Source organism: Equus caballus, chromosome 19 (assembly GCF_041296265.1).
Source record: "Equus caballus isolate H_3958 breed thoroughbred chromosome 19, TB-T2T, whole genome shotgun sequence".
NCBI classification, from domain to species: Eukaryota; Metazoa; Chordata; class Mammalia; order Perissodactyla; family Equidae; genus Equus; species Equus caballus.
In genome coordinates this window covers 53,524,856-53,542,461 of record NC_091702.1, presented here as the reverse complement: position 1 = coordinate 53,542,461, position 17,606 = coordinate 53,524,856, and the positions used below count along the sequence as shown (strand labels likewise).

General features: G+C 36.4%; 1 protein-coding gene across 48 annotated transcripts in view; it reads right to left on the bottom strand.

Moving 5' to 3' along the window:
* ZBTB20 (zinc finger and BTB domain containing 20) overlaps nucleotides 1–17,606 on the bottom strand; it is a 746,634-nt gene that overhangs the window by 379,080 nt on the left and 349,948 nt on the right. For 3 of the 48 annotated variants that reach the window (XM_070243782.1, XM_070243807.1, XM_070243788.1), the window contains exon 1: nucleotides 1,162–1,299. The exons of 40 other annotated variants lie outside the window; for them this stretch is intronic. The gene's annotated coding sequence lies outside the window, so the exon portion shown is untranslated. Of the gene's footprint in view, nucleotides 1–1,161; nucleotides 1,303–12,876; nucleotides 13,235–17,606 lie in introns of those variants that run through there. 5 more of the 48 variants (XM_070243781.1, XM_070243811.1, XM_070243806.1 and 2 more) reach the window with 5 other exon arrangements.

The following is a 17,606-nucleotide window of genomic DNA, read 5'->3' as shown; positions in this document are numbered from 1 at the left end:
TCTACAGCAATAGTCACTATATAAATGCAGAAGACATCAGACATGAATAGAATTTGCATTTGATGCAGCTTCTCTGTGTGTATCTAGAATATACAGTTGCTATTTTTTCAATAATACGGGTAAAATATTGTTCAAAATCTATTCTTGCTATCTTATCACTTTAAAAGGCATCATATAGAAACACCCATCTGTCCCAGTGAAATGGTGAATGTGTGCAGAGGCTAGAGAAGGAGCCTCTTTGCACACATGAAAAAAAAAGAGCTCAAATAAAAGGAAAGGATGAAGAAGAGAAAATAGTAACACCATTAGAACAGCTATGGAGACATGCACAAAGGTGATCTTTGAGAAGTATTAGGGACAAATAACTCTGTGAGGAACTACAATGAAGATATAGGGCCATACACCAAAATACGGACACGTGCTCTTTCTCTTTGCTGGAGTGGTTGTTTTTAAGTGGAATCAGGAAGAGGCGAGTCAGAAGTATGTTTTTTTGTTTGTTGTTATTGTTGTGTTTAGTTTAGTTATACCACTACAGCAACTCCATACCAGATTCTTCCAACAGTTCCAAGACTTCAGGACTTATCATGAATTTGTCTTCAGTTTTCTTATTATTTTCCCTTAGCACTTGTTCATAACCCAATGCCCATTCCTTAGGTATACCAAATCCTAGTCCATGGTTACTCTACTTTTGAAGAGCTGATGAAAATGCTAAGAGTTGGGGAGATTCTCTTGGTCATAGGGGAGGAGTCTGATCAGGATTCTGAGAAAGCAGAGACCTTAATAAAAAGACTACTAGCCAAACAATACTGAGCGTAAAAGACCCTATCAGCCAAAATATACAATTCTCTCCCTTCCTTAGTCAACTAAGAGATTGTTTCTAGGATCTTTTCTGTCCCTGGTCATAAAAGGCAGGATTGGACTTGCACATCCGGCTATATTTCAAAATATCTGCAACTACCAACTTGAAAGGAGACACACAAACTTTCTCAGAGAAACTTAGAGAAAGCAACTCTGCATACTCACAAAATTTTCACTTATTTCTAGAATAGGAAAATGGAAATGTTATTATCAACATAAGAAAGGAGAAATAACAATATTAGTAATGATGATATTAATAGCAATACTTTGGATTCTAGAGCATGTTTTATCACAAAGATTCACCTGTATTAAGGGAGACTCCAGGACAAGGAGGTCATTAAGGCTATATTTCTGTCTTCAGGATTCAGCCAAAGCCAGACTCTTTGGAAAGCTGTAAATGCTCTCAAAACAGACTTTAGTAATGAGATTGGAACGAATGCTGGGACCAAGGCATAAAAGCATCTCCCTGTCCCTCGTTCTCAAAGTTAACTATTAAACCATATGTTGCTCATCCTGATTTGGTTTACTCAATTCTAGAAGCAAGGACAAGCTGATCAGATTGCCCTGGGCAATTGAACACCTAGTGAAGCTTTTGTGAAGACAGTGTTCTTCCCACCAACCCCACCCAAGGGGCCTCTATTATCAGTTCTGTGTTACTGGTGAAGGATGGAAAGTATCTTCTTTTGAAGAACAAGTTCTTTCTCTCCCTGAGTTTTCTGGTTTTGGTACACTCAACATTTTAAGTGCTTAATGACCTCCCCCTCAATTCCATTTTTTTCTACTCTAGTTTATTCTTTTAATTATTTACAGACTTGCTTGTCTGGACACTTCGTTCTAGTAGAAGTTGGCTGATTTTTTTTCAACACCTTTTAGTGGAATGCAATAACAGACGCATCGAGAGGGAATTGGTCTTAGTGGTATTTTTAGGTTTCATCTGTGACAGATAGAGATCTTTTTCCTTTATTGATTTTTCCCACATACTGTCCACTCTACAGCTTGAAATGGCTACAACAGTGTTTGAAAAATTGGTTGTCAGTCACTGTTGAAATAGTTTTTCAAAACAGTTCTTGCAAGCCCCATTTTACTCTCGGTTTTAAGGAGACTTTTGTTAGGGTTGGTTTCGTTTTCTTTGTGGAGTCATGCTGGCAGAGAAACACAGTCTAGAACACTGCTTTTAAATGTGGTATAATTGGGATTATAACCATATTGAATCTATATTCAAAATTTACTAGGTTGAGCCATGTGCAGCTAAAAGGAAAAAGAGGTCATGTCTTCAATAATTTTTCACAAACGTGAACACCAAGGGATGCAAGTGTTAAAATTCACCAAGTAAACATGATATCCCACTGTTGGGAAGATATTTTCTCACGTCCAAAATTCATTTGGGGAGCAGAGGAGATGGGGCATATACATGTGGGGATTTACTCCATATTTTTGATAATGAGTATCTGTGAATATGCCTTAATATCTATGTAATATTACATTTGTGAAAATGATACATTATACAGAAGCAGCATGACAGGGAGTCCATTTTGAATATAACTGAGAATAGCAAACTTTCCTAAGCTAATCTTCTAGAACTGTTAATTTTCACTTATATTTCCAGGACTCAATACTTTACAGAGAAGAATAAATGTTGAAGAACTTTGGGATTAAGACAAAGGGTAAAAATAGCCAATGGTATTCAGACTTGTAGAAAGTGGCAATATTTATTTGTTTAAAAAATAGGAAGTGGGACTGAGTTTTACAGTAATTTTTGATAAATACATAATCAAATGTTCTGAATCTTTGAAAATTGAAAGAGTAAAACACCTACCCCACTTGAAATTTAGAGTAATAATACTGAAGGCACATATCAAAATTGGCAGTGGCCAGAGTTTGAGAAGGAAATTGAACATTCATTGTGACCAGAGGAAGGATGAGCACGAGAGTTACAACCCAGGAAAAGCACGCATGATGTGTAATCCAAAATCCAGCATCATAGAACAAAATTTTTATATTTTTCTTTTCAGGGCAATATGTGAAGAAAGATACTTCCAGGATTTTTGTTGTTGTTTCTCTCTTTTCTGTTTTTTCAGCTAAAATTTCACTCTAAATTCTTGGGCTATTTCAGAAGCTCCTCTTAGAGGGTCTGACCCAAATGAAGTAAGTAGTTGTGGCAAAGTGATAAATTAAACAAGTCTACATTAACCTCCAAGTCCTTGCTCGAAGCAAGGTCTTAGGGCTTGGAGTGCAAATTGGCGAACTCAGTGGTCCAACTGCACAAGGGCAAATTGGAAAACCAGGCCTAAGTGTGACCCTGGAAAATAAAGATTCTCTATCTGAAGGGTAGTTCTACCACGGCTTTACTGCATGTGGAAATTGTGGCTAAATTATATATCTCTACATTGGGTGACCTCAAGAAAAAGATTACATGCTATTTTTTTTGGTACATATTTTCCAAACTGTAAACTGTGAAGTGCCATATAAAAGTAAAATAGTATTAATGCCTCATAAAAGAAACATATAGGTTGATGATGAATGGATTAAAAATGTATTAAATATTTGCTTTATAAAAGTACTAAACACTACTGCGACTACTAATTCCTCAGAAATTTGGTGGGAAAAAGGTCCACAGGATGTATTTGCTGAGAATAATCAGCAGATTTTAATTTTGGAGAAAAAGGCTAGGACAAGTCTCAGGAGGCTTTTGACAGGAAGTCAGAAATCCCTGGTCTATGAACCACTCATTTTAAGCTCCAGTTTCTTCAGAACTAATAACAGCCTGTCTCCTGCAACCAAAGGGGGCAGTCAAGAAAGTTGCCCATACTCATGCGCTTCTCCCTCCTGGAGATCTGGTGAACCCACGGCTTTGGGTTCGTATTTCTATAAAAATGATCACACAGTAAAATCTCATCATCACTTTGTTTGCTTTGATAAATTTGGCTATGTCTTCAATTAAATTATACTAGAAAATTCATTCCGACAGCCAAAAATGTAAATATATAACCAGCCACAGTCCTGTGGTAATAAAGAAAGGAGGAGTTTTAGAGTCTTAGAACCTTGGGTTTTTATCCTGTTTCCACCCCTTAACAAGTCATTTAACCTCCCCAGGTCAAAGTTTTCTCATCTCTTAAGTGAAGAAAATGGTATCTATCTCAGAGGATTGCTTTAAGAATTAAATGTAAAATGCTTGGTGCAGGGAGGTCTCTCAATAAATGGCCGCCAAATCTCCACCTGCAGTAAAATCCAGATCAAACCTATTTAGCCAGGACTGTTGTTCTGTGAGGTAGGCCTGGTATCCACGCTACGAAATCCATTAAGCCGGAATACTTTGGTCATTTTAGCAACACTCTTTAGAGACTTTTTCAAACGATATTTCCCCAAAGTCAAGCTAGCTTATGGTTATATGGAATTGCTGTATTTAAAAGAGAGCTTTATTCAGTTCATAGTTCATAAAACAGTGTATCTAATCTTGTTACCCAAATCCAGGATCATAACTACCTTCCACCATAAAGGATAAGAGAGACATTTAGCAACCAGGTTTTTAAAAACTACAGTAGGAAATGAATGTAGATCATCAGGATGATGGGAAGTGCCCCAAGTCAAAGCAACACGAAGAAATATGCCCAGAGTAAGCAGCCTGCAGATGAAGAAGAATGGAATGACACTTTAAATACATGAGAGGAATGGAAGAGTAAAGAACAGCATGGGGCCCTAGAAGACCATAACTTAAAAGTGATCAAAACTCTGACTCTAAGGTGAGAGATAAAGAAAGATTCAAGAATACATAACTATGGGAAGAAAATCAGTGAGAGCGAAATCCCTAGGAACTGAGAAGCACTGGGGAATAAAATCCTTACGTGGTATGCTCCAAGGTGGTGCTAGCTCCAGAAAATACAAATATTGATGGGTTAAATCAGGACTGAGGGATATATAAAGCCAAATATGGGCAGCTCTGAGGGAAAAAAAGTAGGCAGCTTGGGACTCAACTGTCATCACAATTCATTTGAGTTTCACATCCCACTGTTTGTGACATTAACAGAATTTCGAATTTAGCAATGAACTATTTTTGTATTGAGAATCTCTGCAGCCATTTTCCATATGTAGCTACCACTGCAACGAGCAATAATAGCCTTTTGATCTTTAAAATACTTCCAATTAATACTATTCAAATTAAGGGTCACCTAAGAGTTTCTCGAGTTAATTCACTTTTTCTAGCATTTGAAGTGGAGTGTTATCCCTGCTCTTTATTTGCATCAAGTCCAAACTATTGAGCTATTTTCGTAACAAATCCTTTGGTGGCTTTTGCTTTTATTGTCATTTTTCAAAAGATAAAGTTAGTTTTAGATTTTCAAATTCTATTTTCATTTCACTAGAATAGCTAAAGCAAATCTTTCTCATGAAGGCATGTAAACAGGTAAAATTTACACTTAGAGTTCCTAATCTGTGTCAAACATTAACCAAGGCAATTTCAAGTATTAGTATTGATGTATTAATATACATGAATTATATATATTATATATTTATATATACATACTATATATAATAAGCTCATGTTCATTGTACACAGGGCTTTTATGTCTTGTTGTTATTGCTGATGTTAATAGATATCATTTATTGAGTACCTATAATGGTCCAAGAACTCTTCTGGGCACTGTACACATACACCATGCAATGACACCATTATTGCACTATTTTCCATTTGAGGACTCAGACACAAGAAATAGAGTGTCTGTGATCATATAATTTGTAAATGGTAAAGGTGATAACCAAATATATGGCCGTGCAATTACAGAGCCTACATTCTTTTCACTATATAGTCCTGCTTTTTATACCGTGGCGAGCCTACAATTATAAAAAGTTAACGTGTTGTCAAGATTCCACACAACTGCTTTTTTCTAATACACTGTCATCCCCTTGTGTCATCATTCTCTTAAAATTGTTTACATTTCTACAGAACATCTACAGTGATGTTCACATGCTTTTTCTTATGAAACGTAATTCAATTTAAAACAAATTCCTTAAGCACCTACTATGTAGCACCCACTAGGCTAGATATCTTCATTCATTATCATGTTACAATACAGATCTCAACAATGTAGGATCCTCTGCTTCCTGAAGGTGCCTCTTTAGGTAAAATTGCATTTCTAATCCTTTTCAGTCACTAGTGGCATAAAGAAATGGAGCACTATGTGAAAAACATTAGGGCTTTGGATGTAAAAGTTCCTTTTAATAAAACAAACCCAGTTAGTCACAAATTGTTGAAACAAAATCTGTAGCATGAAGGGCATTTAAGGCAGATTTAAACATCATTTCTACCTAGAAACAGAAAATTAGTCTGCATAATGTCATTTATCTACCGAGCTAAATTATATTATAATTTTCAGCTATAAACCCGGATCCTTAATGTGTGTCGCAGAGATGATATCTCTGACCCGCCCTCGGTAGGAAAAGTGTTTTGAGTTGTTTTGTCAGTAGTGATCATGGAGTTGCACTGGACAAAATATATTTTCCACAAGTTTCCTTGGTAATGAAAATGACTGTAATAGTAAAAATAATAATAGTAATCAACATCATAATAATATAGCATTTATTGAATGCTTTACTATGTGCCAGGTACTATGATTAGCACTTTACATGCCTTATCTTATTCATTTCTCAAAATATCTCATGAGGTATGTACTATTAATAATCCCTTTTAACAGAGAAGGACACTGAGATACAGAGAGGTCAAATAACTTGCCCAAGATCACACAGATAGAGAAGCAGCAGAGCCAGGACTTGAACCCAATGAGTCTGACTCTCCTACCTACACTAGGTGGGAGTTATAGCAGGTGGTATGACGTTTATTCAGGAGAATGCTGCATTTGTGCTGTCCTATCTACATCAACTAGGGTTGGAACCCAGCTGGTAGGTAAGACCAAATCTGAAGCCAGCTATCAGGAGTTAAAGTTTGAGTTGCTTCTATCCATACAGCCTGCTAATTAAAATGCTCCCTTCTGAGAAGATGGAGGCTGGCTGGCATAACCCTAGAACGTAATACGGTGCTTGAAAAAGTATCTGATCAACATTAACAATGGTTTCTCCAAGTGCTGTGTTAACAGCTGATTGCCCTCCCCACCCTTTTCTTAAAAAAGGATGTTGTCCTATGTCTAAAATATTTTCCTCAAGGGCATATATTACTTAGGTGAGCAGGGGAAAAATTAGTTCACTAAAAAATATCTTTCTATTTTGTTTTCCTGTTAGGTTGTTAGTCTCAGTTAAAATATGACTCCCCTGGGAAACATTGCCTGTTGCTCCTGTTGTTTGATTTGTTCTAGGACAGCATTCCTTACTTTCTTCTCCATAGAACCTTATCAAGCCACATACTATTGTTAATTGCCTGTCTTCTCTACTTTATCTTTAGTCCCTTGAAGATTGTCTCCTTAACTTATCCACCTCTTAGATCCCTGGGCATCCTTAGTGCCCAGCTTTCAGTTCATTAAAAACAAACAAACAAACAAACAAAACCCAGAACACACACACACACACACCCCTGGAACAAGCAAAGAGATGATAAAGAATGATCTTGTGGTTGACTGTGCACCTTTTTGGTCCTTACAGTTGGCTTGTTTCTCCCCTTACATTATGTGCAGGTCCTCATGAAAAAGAGTTTCCCACAACAAGCAGTGTCCTGAATTGATTGTTCTGTTCCTCAGAGGAGTTTATAAATGCATCAAGGAATATATATATTCACACACACACACATACATCCACACATGTGAAATAACATGAATATAATTGGAAGTCGTGGAGATGCTGTTGGCAATGTCTCAAAAATGAAGCATATTACTTCTTATATTTAAATTATATTCTTTATATTTAGTAATTTCATTTCCTTTCTACCCCTAATATATTATATACCCTAATACAAACTTCATGAAAGTAGAAACTTTATTTTATTTGTCATTATTATCCCTAGTTCCTAGAAAAGAGCATGGTGCTAAATACTCAACAAATATATGTTGAAAAGAAGGGAAGGAAAAGGTAAAAAAATATATAGACACTCTCACAATATTTCTCATATAGTTCTGGAAATAATAAAGGGGGCAGGTGTCTCCAGCACTTTTCCAGGAAAACATGAATTACCAATGAAATCGTAAGCTCTCATGCTCTTCCTCAGAACAGCTACCAAATTCCTTCATGTACAATATGTGCCTTCTAGGCTTTCGATACCCAATTTCTGGCACTGCTGAGACTTGGGAGCAGAGTACTAGGCAGAAGCAGTTTGAGCCCCTCCATATTTTGTCCCACCTGCCAACTAGGGAGGCTGCTGCCATATAGGCTCCAGCATTTCCTACAGGTCAGCTGAGCCCCCAGGGGGGAGTGGAAAGAGACATGTAAGTTTTCATAGTGTCAGGTACACTCACAGACACATTTCTCTCCTGCTCTCAAAAAGGGTCCCAGTAACAAATCACTGATTGATGATAGGAGAAATGGAATTAGAAGGCCCACATGATACCTCCCATCCCTGTCTCCTGGTGAGGGGAACAAGGAGGATCCTCAAGGGTTTCTCATGTTTTGCAGCTTCCAAATTATAGCAAGGTCCTACTATACGAAATTGCTGCCAACACATGTATACTTACACTGATATAATACAATGGAAATCTTGAGTTTTACTCAAGAGGAGGTTATGTGTCAATTCAACTTATCCTAGTATGCAGATGATACTATCCCAGTAATAATAAATTATCCTAGATTATGAGTTTTTTCAGATAACAGACTGATTTATCTTTTTTTACCTTTGTATCTCTGGTACCCAGACCCCACATGTGAATTAGCATATAGTAGTTTTCAATAAACGACAACTAAAAGAGTTAAAGGATGTTTTCTACAATGGTGAGATATGGCTTAAAGAGTTCAAACAAATGCCATGTTTTTCTAAGCTTGGTCTTTTGAGTTTTATTAGCACGTAATCATCCTTTATTATGGAACAGAAATTAGTGGTTGGATTAGTGTTAATATAATAAACCCTCACCAAATGTGTTAAGGAAATCCTACCATTTTATATTCATATACTGGAAATGTTAAGTCACAATCTTGAAACAGTGGTTTTCAGACTTTAGTGTGCATAACTAACCTGGGTAGCTTTCTAAATTTCAGATTCCCAGGCTCCATCCTCAGGGTTCCTAATTCAGAAATTCAAGAGTGGGGCCCAGGAATCTTCATTTTGACAAGCACCCTAGGTAATTCTGGTACAGGTGGTCCTTGGACCACTTACTATGGATTGGACTATAACGGTAATATGAAAAGAAATCTTTATGATTTGCCTTTAAAATATGGGGAAAAGACTAACCCATTCAATGTGACAACTATCAAAATTTATCTGTGAAAAGACCAGGCAGTTTGCTAAGACTTTTGAAAATGAACCAAGGGAGTATGCAAGGGCAAGAAACATTAAATTTCAAGCCAGAAAAGTTCTTTTTCAAACTTCACAACGACTGACAGTGTGCTTCAAGTAAAAGTGGGTTAAGAATGGCAGCAGTACAGCAAGTTTTTATGAACAACTTAGGGAAGCAGTATTGATTCAAGAGGTTTATTTGATAAAATGAGTTTTAATGGCTATTATAAAAGCACATGCCTTCTAAATCTTTGATTTACTATTAAAACATATGTGTACATATTTATATGAAATAATTTTAAAACTTCTCTCCTTAAATCCCCATTTTTCCTAAGATCTTGGTCTTGCCAACATCACTGCACTAATCAGCTTTTTTCCCCCCAGGAACTGACCCATTGGGATTGAAAGGAGATTACTCTAGTCTACTCCTTCACATACGTCCAAGGGAAGGCATTGCTTCTGCTTCTGCCCTGACCGTTCGCTCTCTGAAGCCTGTAATTATTTCCAATGGGAGTTGTCTTAACACCGAGTGTTCTAAAAACTCAGAGTCTGTCATTTTTCAAGAACTTTATTAATGAATGATGGAAATTATTTTATTATTCTTATGAATATTGTAAATTGCATAACTTATCATGGTTTTCCCCTTGACTTGGCTGCAAGAAAAGTTTAAAGGCAAATGGATAGCACTTCACTGAATGTAGTTCACGGGCTGACTTTACTCCTGACTCCATGTTTATTTCCTTGCCCTTGTTTATTGCTTTGTTGTATTTTATCTTTCTTATCTACTTCTAATTCATGTATTTCACTATTATCTGTTTCTTTTTCTTTGTCAGCCATTTTAATTCCTTGTTGGAACAAGGTGGCAGAAATAAATGAAGAAAACAAAACAAAATAAAAAGTGTGTGTTTGTCTATGTGCCTTAGGTACAGATATCAAATCCTCCCAAAACATAACATAAAAACTAGCCTGCTGAAGTAATGGAGCTATTTTGCAGTCATTGTGCTACTAGCTTCATTGATTATTTGGAAGATTTCAATTTAGAGAGGCATAAAATACTACTAAGAGAAGACCCATATGAAATTGGACATAGGTATTTTCAGCACCAGATCATTAATTCTGACTCCTTCAGTTCTGAAACTATAGCTGTGTTAAATCTGTGTGTCCAGTGTCTAGACCAACTGTACAAAAAAAGTCCTAGGCTTAATCAGCCTAACAAAGTGTACAATTCTGAAAACATTTTTTCTTTTAAAAAATTATATATGTATACATGTATTAATATATATGTATATATTATTTACTTATATGCATTTTACACACACACATATTTTACTTAGAATCTTCAAACCAAACACTTCAGTCCTGTGTCTCCATTATTGTTCTCTCTTAATTAAGTAATTTTCATTAAGCAACAAGGAGCAATATGTCATCTCAACACTGAAAGCTTATATTCAGGCTGAGTTGAGCCTGTTTTCTGCATTTCCTCTGAAAATGACCCAGCTAGTCTCAGTCTGATTCTAGTAACACTTAGGTAAGTTAGAAGAATCCTAATTGGGCACTGGTCATCTTAACAATGATACTCATCTTGATTTGTCCTGATATGACCACTCTGGGCTGATACATTATTATGTTTGGTACCTAAATATGATTTTTGTTCTTCTATTAATTTCTGGATCTCATATCCTTCCAGATACCAAAGGAATACAGTACCACCCTGGAATAATGCCAAGCTGTGCTCATTTTTTTGTCTTCCCCCTAGCATGGGCAACCAATAGCCGATTCATACTTCTATTACATCACAGTTGGATTACAGAAGTGCTCTTTAGTCTGACCTCCACATGTCTCTTGCAACTCATTTGTAGTCCAGAAGCTAGCAGCTGGACTTCATTTTTGTTCCAGCAGTCTCCATTTTATGTTTCTCCAGTTCACTGTGAGTTTCACCATTGATAAGTCAACTCGAAACTCCAAAAGGTATTTAAATTTAGTGGGTTAAATCACAGAAAATATTACCATTAACTTGGCATATGTTCATGTCACTCAACGACACTTTGTCATTCATTCCCCATATATCAAAAGGGTATGATGATACTATTTTCCCACAAAAGACAAATGAAATACTTAGCAAAAGTAAGTGGTTACAAAACACTTTTAAAATCAAAGTGCTGTATTTTTATTTCAATCTTGCATAGAACTCTGGTTCAATTTTTGAACCTTTCCAAGTCCTCATAATTCTATGGTATTTCTAATAAAGCAGGCAGATGGTTTAGTCTCTGAACATATGCTTTAAATGCCCCCTCTGCTATTTGAAAATAATGGACCAAATTGTGCCTCAAATAGTCACAAGAAACTTTAAGGAGGCTGCCTCTTGAAATCTGAGGACAAAATGTTATCCAATGGGAATTAAACCTTTAAAAAATATATTTTCTAAACTTTCTTATGAGCTCTATTCTATATACTAAGACAAACTATATTTTTCATAAAATAGGATATAGTAAGAAAAAATCCTGACCAGCACAATATTGCATGGTTAAAGGAACAGACTAGAAGGTAAAATATAAGTTTTATATACTTATATTTAAAATTCTGATTCCCTAAAACCTTATGAGAGTCATCTGATTTAATTTCTGGGGGATTGCCAGATTTTCAATTTTTATTATTATTCCTATTATTATACTATCTACAAGTTTTATTGTTAAAGCACTTTGGAATTATTAATTAGTTAATTTAGTTTAAATTATGTTTATGCCTTTGTTTTAAATCCGTTATTCATAGTTATTACAACCATGAAATGCTATTTCGCCAGCCAATTATTCTCATTTCAAAAACAGTTTGTTGTCGATGAAAGCACATTTTCCAGGTTTTCACAGAATACGAATCCATCCTCAGTGGATATATGTGTTCGGATAACGCTGTTCACATAACCCAGCTGTACTCAGGAGAGTATCTCTGTTTCTCAATGTCTACATTTTATACATAGAATGAGCCTTCATTTCCACACTTATCATACCTTTATGTATTTAAATTTGATTTTGAGAAAGCCTCTAAACTAGTCTCTCTTCTCTTACAATGTCCACAAAACTCAGTAGTTTGATCAACATTTCAGATAAAAAGACCACACAATTGACATGAAGGACATTTTGGTTACTACCGAAGCCCGAGGTTTAAGTAACTATTCCAAAACTGTAATGTCCATTTAGAAATTCTGAACAAGGACTAGCTTGGTGCTAACGTAAAACAGAGTTTGCTTCGAAAAATAAATGCAATAGTTCCACCCAAATGTGTCTGGGACACTGTTAAGACAGGTCATAATTAACAATGTTGAGAATAACCATCGAGCCCTAAATCAAGCGATAGTTTCATACATATATCCACCAGTATCTGAGCAAAGTTTATAACTATTGTTGGGGGAAACATTAGCATATTCTTCTGCTGATAAAGACATAAAGTAACACTGACAAAACCCTCCCTCCTTCGCATTTCTCTAACTTTCACAATAAATGCAGCACTGAAACTAAATTCTCAGTCAACTTAGAAATACGCCGAGCAGTATTCCAATAAACAACAAATTGATTTTAAAAAGCCACCAGATTAAAATTTCCCCCATCCTTCCCTTGCTTCGCCTTGTCTTTCACTTTCCATGCACACACAATCACACTTACCTGCACAAGTCTGAAACATCAGTCTATGTATTTTTTTTGAAATGTACTCTGTACCGATGCATTTTTCTGTGTTTCTTTCTAACCCTCGGGAATGTTAAGAATTTAGGAAGAGAGCCACAGCTTAAGGGAGCAATTATTTGCCAGTAAATACTCAATTTGCTTGTCCTGTGATTTTTCTTCTAACTTGCATATTCAATAATCCGTCCCTGACTGCGTCACGAGCACAAAAAGTCTTTTCTCCAAAGGAGAACACTTTCGCCAATCAACCTTCAGCCATGCCAGGGCACAGCTCGTCAGGGTGATTTGTTAGCTTTAATTAATAATTCCTCACGCTGGCTATTTTAACAAATAACGCAGTGAAGCTAGGACGCTAGATGGCTGTGATTCAGGCCGATAAAACTATAGTGGAAAAGGGGTGGGGAGGGGTGTGGAGGGAATTCAGACGCCGTTTATAAACACCTCTAATCATACTCTTTCAGTTTACAATATAGAGGACATCTCAGCTGAATTACCGCGTTATGTCCACCAATTCGTATTCAGATGGGAGCCATATGTTCCTCCACTTTATCTGCTAAGGCCTCCTCGGTGCCAACACAGTCATCGGGCAGACAACATTTACAAAAGAGAGCTCCAGCCTCCAGATTGCAAAACTTTACTGCAGGGTGAAGTTGAGAAATCAGATGTATAGGGCACTTTTCCGTGAGCCCGTATAACAAAGAGGTGAAGACTACAAGTGTCAGATTTACTCTTATCCTGCCGCCTGATGCTAGGCATTTCATTTAGTAGTTTTTTTCAAAAAATTTCATACTTCATCCTCAAAACAGTTAACAGTAATGGCTGATTTATTCATGCATTCCACAAACATTTATTGAATCCCAACTATATGCCAAGCACTGTATTAAATGCTGAGAATTTTTTTGAAAGTAAGACTTTTCCAGTTACCTGACACAATCCATGTATTTTTTTTTTAACATACAGATAATGTGCTTGAACAAAGCCACAGGTAGCATGCAAACAAAAATAAAAATTCATACCACTGTCTGTGTGGTTCAACCAAGTGATCAGCACGTGACAGCACGCTTGAGTCCAAGTGCAGAAGTGACGCTCAGAGTAAAAGCAAAGAATATGAACAGGTAAAAAAAAAATTTTTTTCAAAGATCAGAAAATTTCCCTCAAAGTGACTAGAGTACTCAGAAGCTGATCAACTTGTTCATAAGCAGTGTTAGAAGGTTCACAAGCACTTGAGGAACATGCAGACATAGGACATTTTATTCACATCTCTGATCTTATATTATGTGTGTGTGTGACTGCAAGTTCATTAGTTTATTGGATACATATTTATTGAACACCTACTCTGTCTTAGGAACTGAATAATACTAGGGATCCAGAGATAAATAAAGCACAGCCCTCGTCTTCAAGCAGCTCAGAGTTTGGTCACTAGACTCTAATAGGGAAAATGTACATCTAAACAGACAACCATAATACACACAGACATGCATAATAGTACAAGGCAGGGCTCCTAAAAGTGACTCGTGGGCTCTTTCTAAAGGTAGAGTAGGAATATCATTGGTGGGAAGAATACTCTAGGGAGGGGCAAACCTTTGAACCCTTTCTAAAACTCTTGCTAAAATTAGATTGCTAATCTAATCAGTTAGGAACTATGGTATTTAAAGCACGATAATTTCAGATCCATAATGGTAAACATTTTGAGATTTAAAGATAAATTTCCTAAGAAAAAAAGGCTTCCCCAAACTATAACATCTTGACATCATCAGAAAAGTATGCAGCATTCCCTGAACTGGTACAAATAGTGACAATAAAGGTCTTTCTTGCTTTCAATTTGTTTCAGTTGTCTCAGGCAAACAGGAAGCTTCATGCCACATGCTGCCTTTTTGCTTTTCCCAGTCCATGTATCTTCTTTTCCTATGTACATACTTGTAGAGTTTCTGTTTTCATTGTACTATAAGATATATCATATCTATTATCGGAAGGGGAAAATCTACATCCATTTAGTGGTCACATGTATAAATCTATCCAGAGAGTGCATGCTATATAGTAGTAAGAGTGAAAATGTTGAGGAAAAGAAATGATACCCCAGCCCCCTAAAAAGGCTCTTTCAGAGTCAGTAAATGCTCCTGCAAATTGCATAGAGTTCTTAACGACATTGAACATTTTGTTTTATAGTAAATTCAACAGTGTGAAGCAGCAGCTAGAATACTGCATTGACCATAGATCAGTAACACCTAGCCAGTTTGAAGAACTGATGCAGTTTATTAATCCATTCAATACATATTTACTGAGCTCCTGCTATGTACCAAGTACTTGTCAGTAATTGTTTTTTATCTCTGTAACGCTCATATATAATAGCAGTTACCATTCAATAATTGCTTCCTACATGCCAGGAACTGATCTAAGAACTTTACATATATTATCTCATTTAATCCTCATAATGATATTATGAGTTAGGCACTGTTACCATCTCCATTTAAATTATGAAACTCACAACTGGTGAATCTGGATATGTACTACGTGGATTCACTCTAAATAATGAGACCAGCACCACTAATACCCACCCAAAATCAGTTCCATTACTTTATAGTTACATAGTCACACATAATGCTTTTGTTATTACTTTTAATCTAGCAAAATTAAGGTGATTTTGAGGTTAATTTGAGAATTAAGCTGAATTCCTATATCTAATGAGAGGCATGTCTCACAAAATAAGACGGGAAAATAGTGTTTATCATATCAACAGGCTAGTATACTGTACTGGGAGACAAATTGGCAACTAGCTTGAGTTGGGCGTGTTTTAGGTGATAAACCTAGCCCCACAGAAGCACATGTTATGGCAGTCGCCTTTTCCTGTATTAACACTGCACAGACACTTAGAAGGTAATGCCGAACCTTCTACGTTTAGGGATGAGATAGTGGTTTAAAAAGAGGAGAGGAGGACTTTGAATCTGAAAGGCTTAGGTTTAAATCCTAGTTTGGCCACTTATTAGCTGCATGTCCTCTGTCAAATTAATTAGGCTCTCTGAGGCTCAATTTTCTTATCTCGAAATGGTTTGTTTTGAAAATTAAAGGAGATAATGTACATAAGATGCATAGTATAGAAACTAGCTCAGAATAGGTGCACAATATATGGCATTTGAAGTAGTCAGAATTAAAATTTATCACATACAACCGAGATTTACTATTTCTAGACCAAACGACACATATACTATCTAAGCCTGTCTTAGACAACAAATGTAAATAAGTTTTAGCTAAAGCAAATTGGACTTGGTAGTCTGGTTGAATTTCCTTTGAGAATGTTAATAATATAGCTGAAATGGTTGTGTTTAAGAAAAAAGAGCTGAAAGACAAAATAGAGATAGATGACACAGGAACTTACCAGTTAATAATAGAAAAAATTTTTACTTTTCCAAGTGATTAATATTACATTTTATTTAACGGAGATGGAAAAGCTTATTTGGGACTTACTGGGGGAGCCATTACTCAGTACAATCATACACTATCTTCAGGTAACCTGATGCTGCTAACTTTAACTACCAGCTAACTATCAGCATTCTCCAGCTCCAGCGCCCTGATACCCTCTCCTCATACTTTCTTCTCTCTTGACCTTGATTAAGTCCAGCCATTTCCAGTTCTTGACCGAAAGTGTGGAGCAAATATTAGTGGAACACACATTTAATGGTGGTTCTGGGTAAGATGGGCTATTTCTTCATGGAGGAATCATTGGAAGGGCTTCACGAAAGCCATTCTCATTTACTTGAATGTGTATGTAAAGTTTCTCCTTTGGGATAAGGGACTGCCTGGACCTCCATTATTGGTCCTTATTCTATCGTCTCTGGCTGAGATCAGTAGATGGGAAATCAGCAGATCAGTTAATGAGCATAGGGACTGCCTGAGCCACACTAACCTGAGTGGAATCTCCTGGGCTGTCAGAGCTTTCTAGAATTTGCTTATTTCTCAACTTGAAATCCTAATTGGTAGAAAGTAAAAATATGAAAGACTACTTCATGTACTCTTTCCCTGGGATACCTGCATTGGTAACAACGACTTAGTAAAATTTTGGCCTGGTTGGGTCTCTGCTTCCTTATTAACTACCTGAGTCTCCGGCCTTATATAGGGAAATTTAATCATCTGGTTGAAAATGATGACAAGCAGAAGTTATTGCAGAAACATTTCAAAGTAGATGCTATTTTTTATAACCTCCCAAATGAATTCCATATACTTTACAGTTTCCAAACTTATGCATTTTTACATACATATATAAATATCTAATACCTACATGTTTTACTAAGTGATTACCAGATAGTGAAGGAGGGGAAAGGTAATTTATTTCCAGTTTCAAATCTAGATTTCTGTCTAAACAAGAATTTTAGCACTCTAATATTCTGAAATTGTTAAGTGGCGATCAATATATTTGATTGTACTAGGTTGAGGTTAAAAACCTTAAATTTTCTCAAAAGTTCCTTGTCCCTTGAGGCATTGCTTTCTCAGGGAAAGTCTCCAACCTTCACACATGTGAAAATTGAAATTCCCGAAGGAGAAAAATGTTTCTTGTCAGAAAACTAGTCGTGGCTAGCTCACAGAGTGGAGACCAAGATCTTACCAGCTTTCCTGTGACCCTGCTGTGTGATTTGCTACAAGGCATTTAATATCCCCCTTTGTCTCATTTCTGTTTTCTTATCTATGATACCTAAATGATACTAGCAAGGTAATGTGGA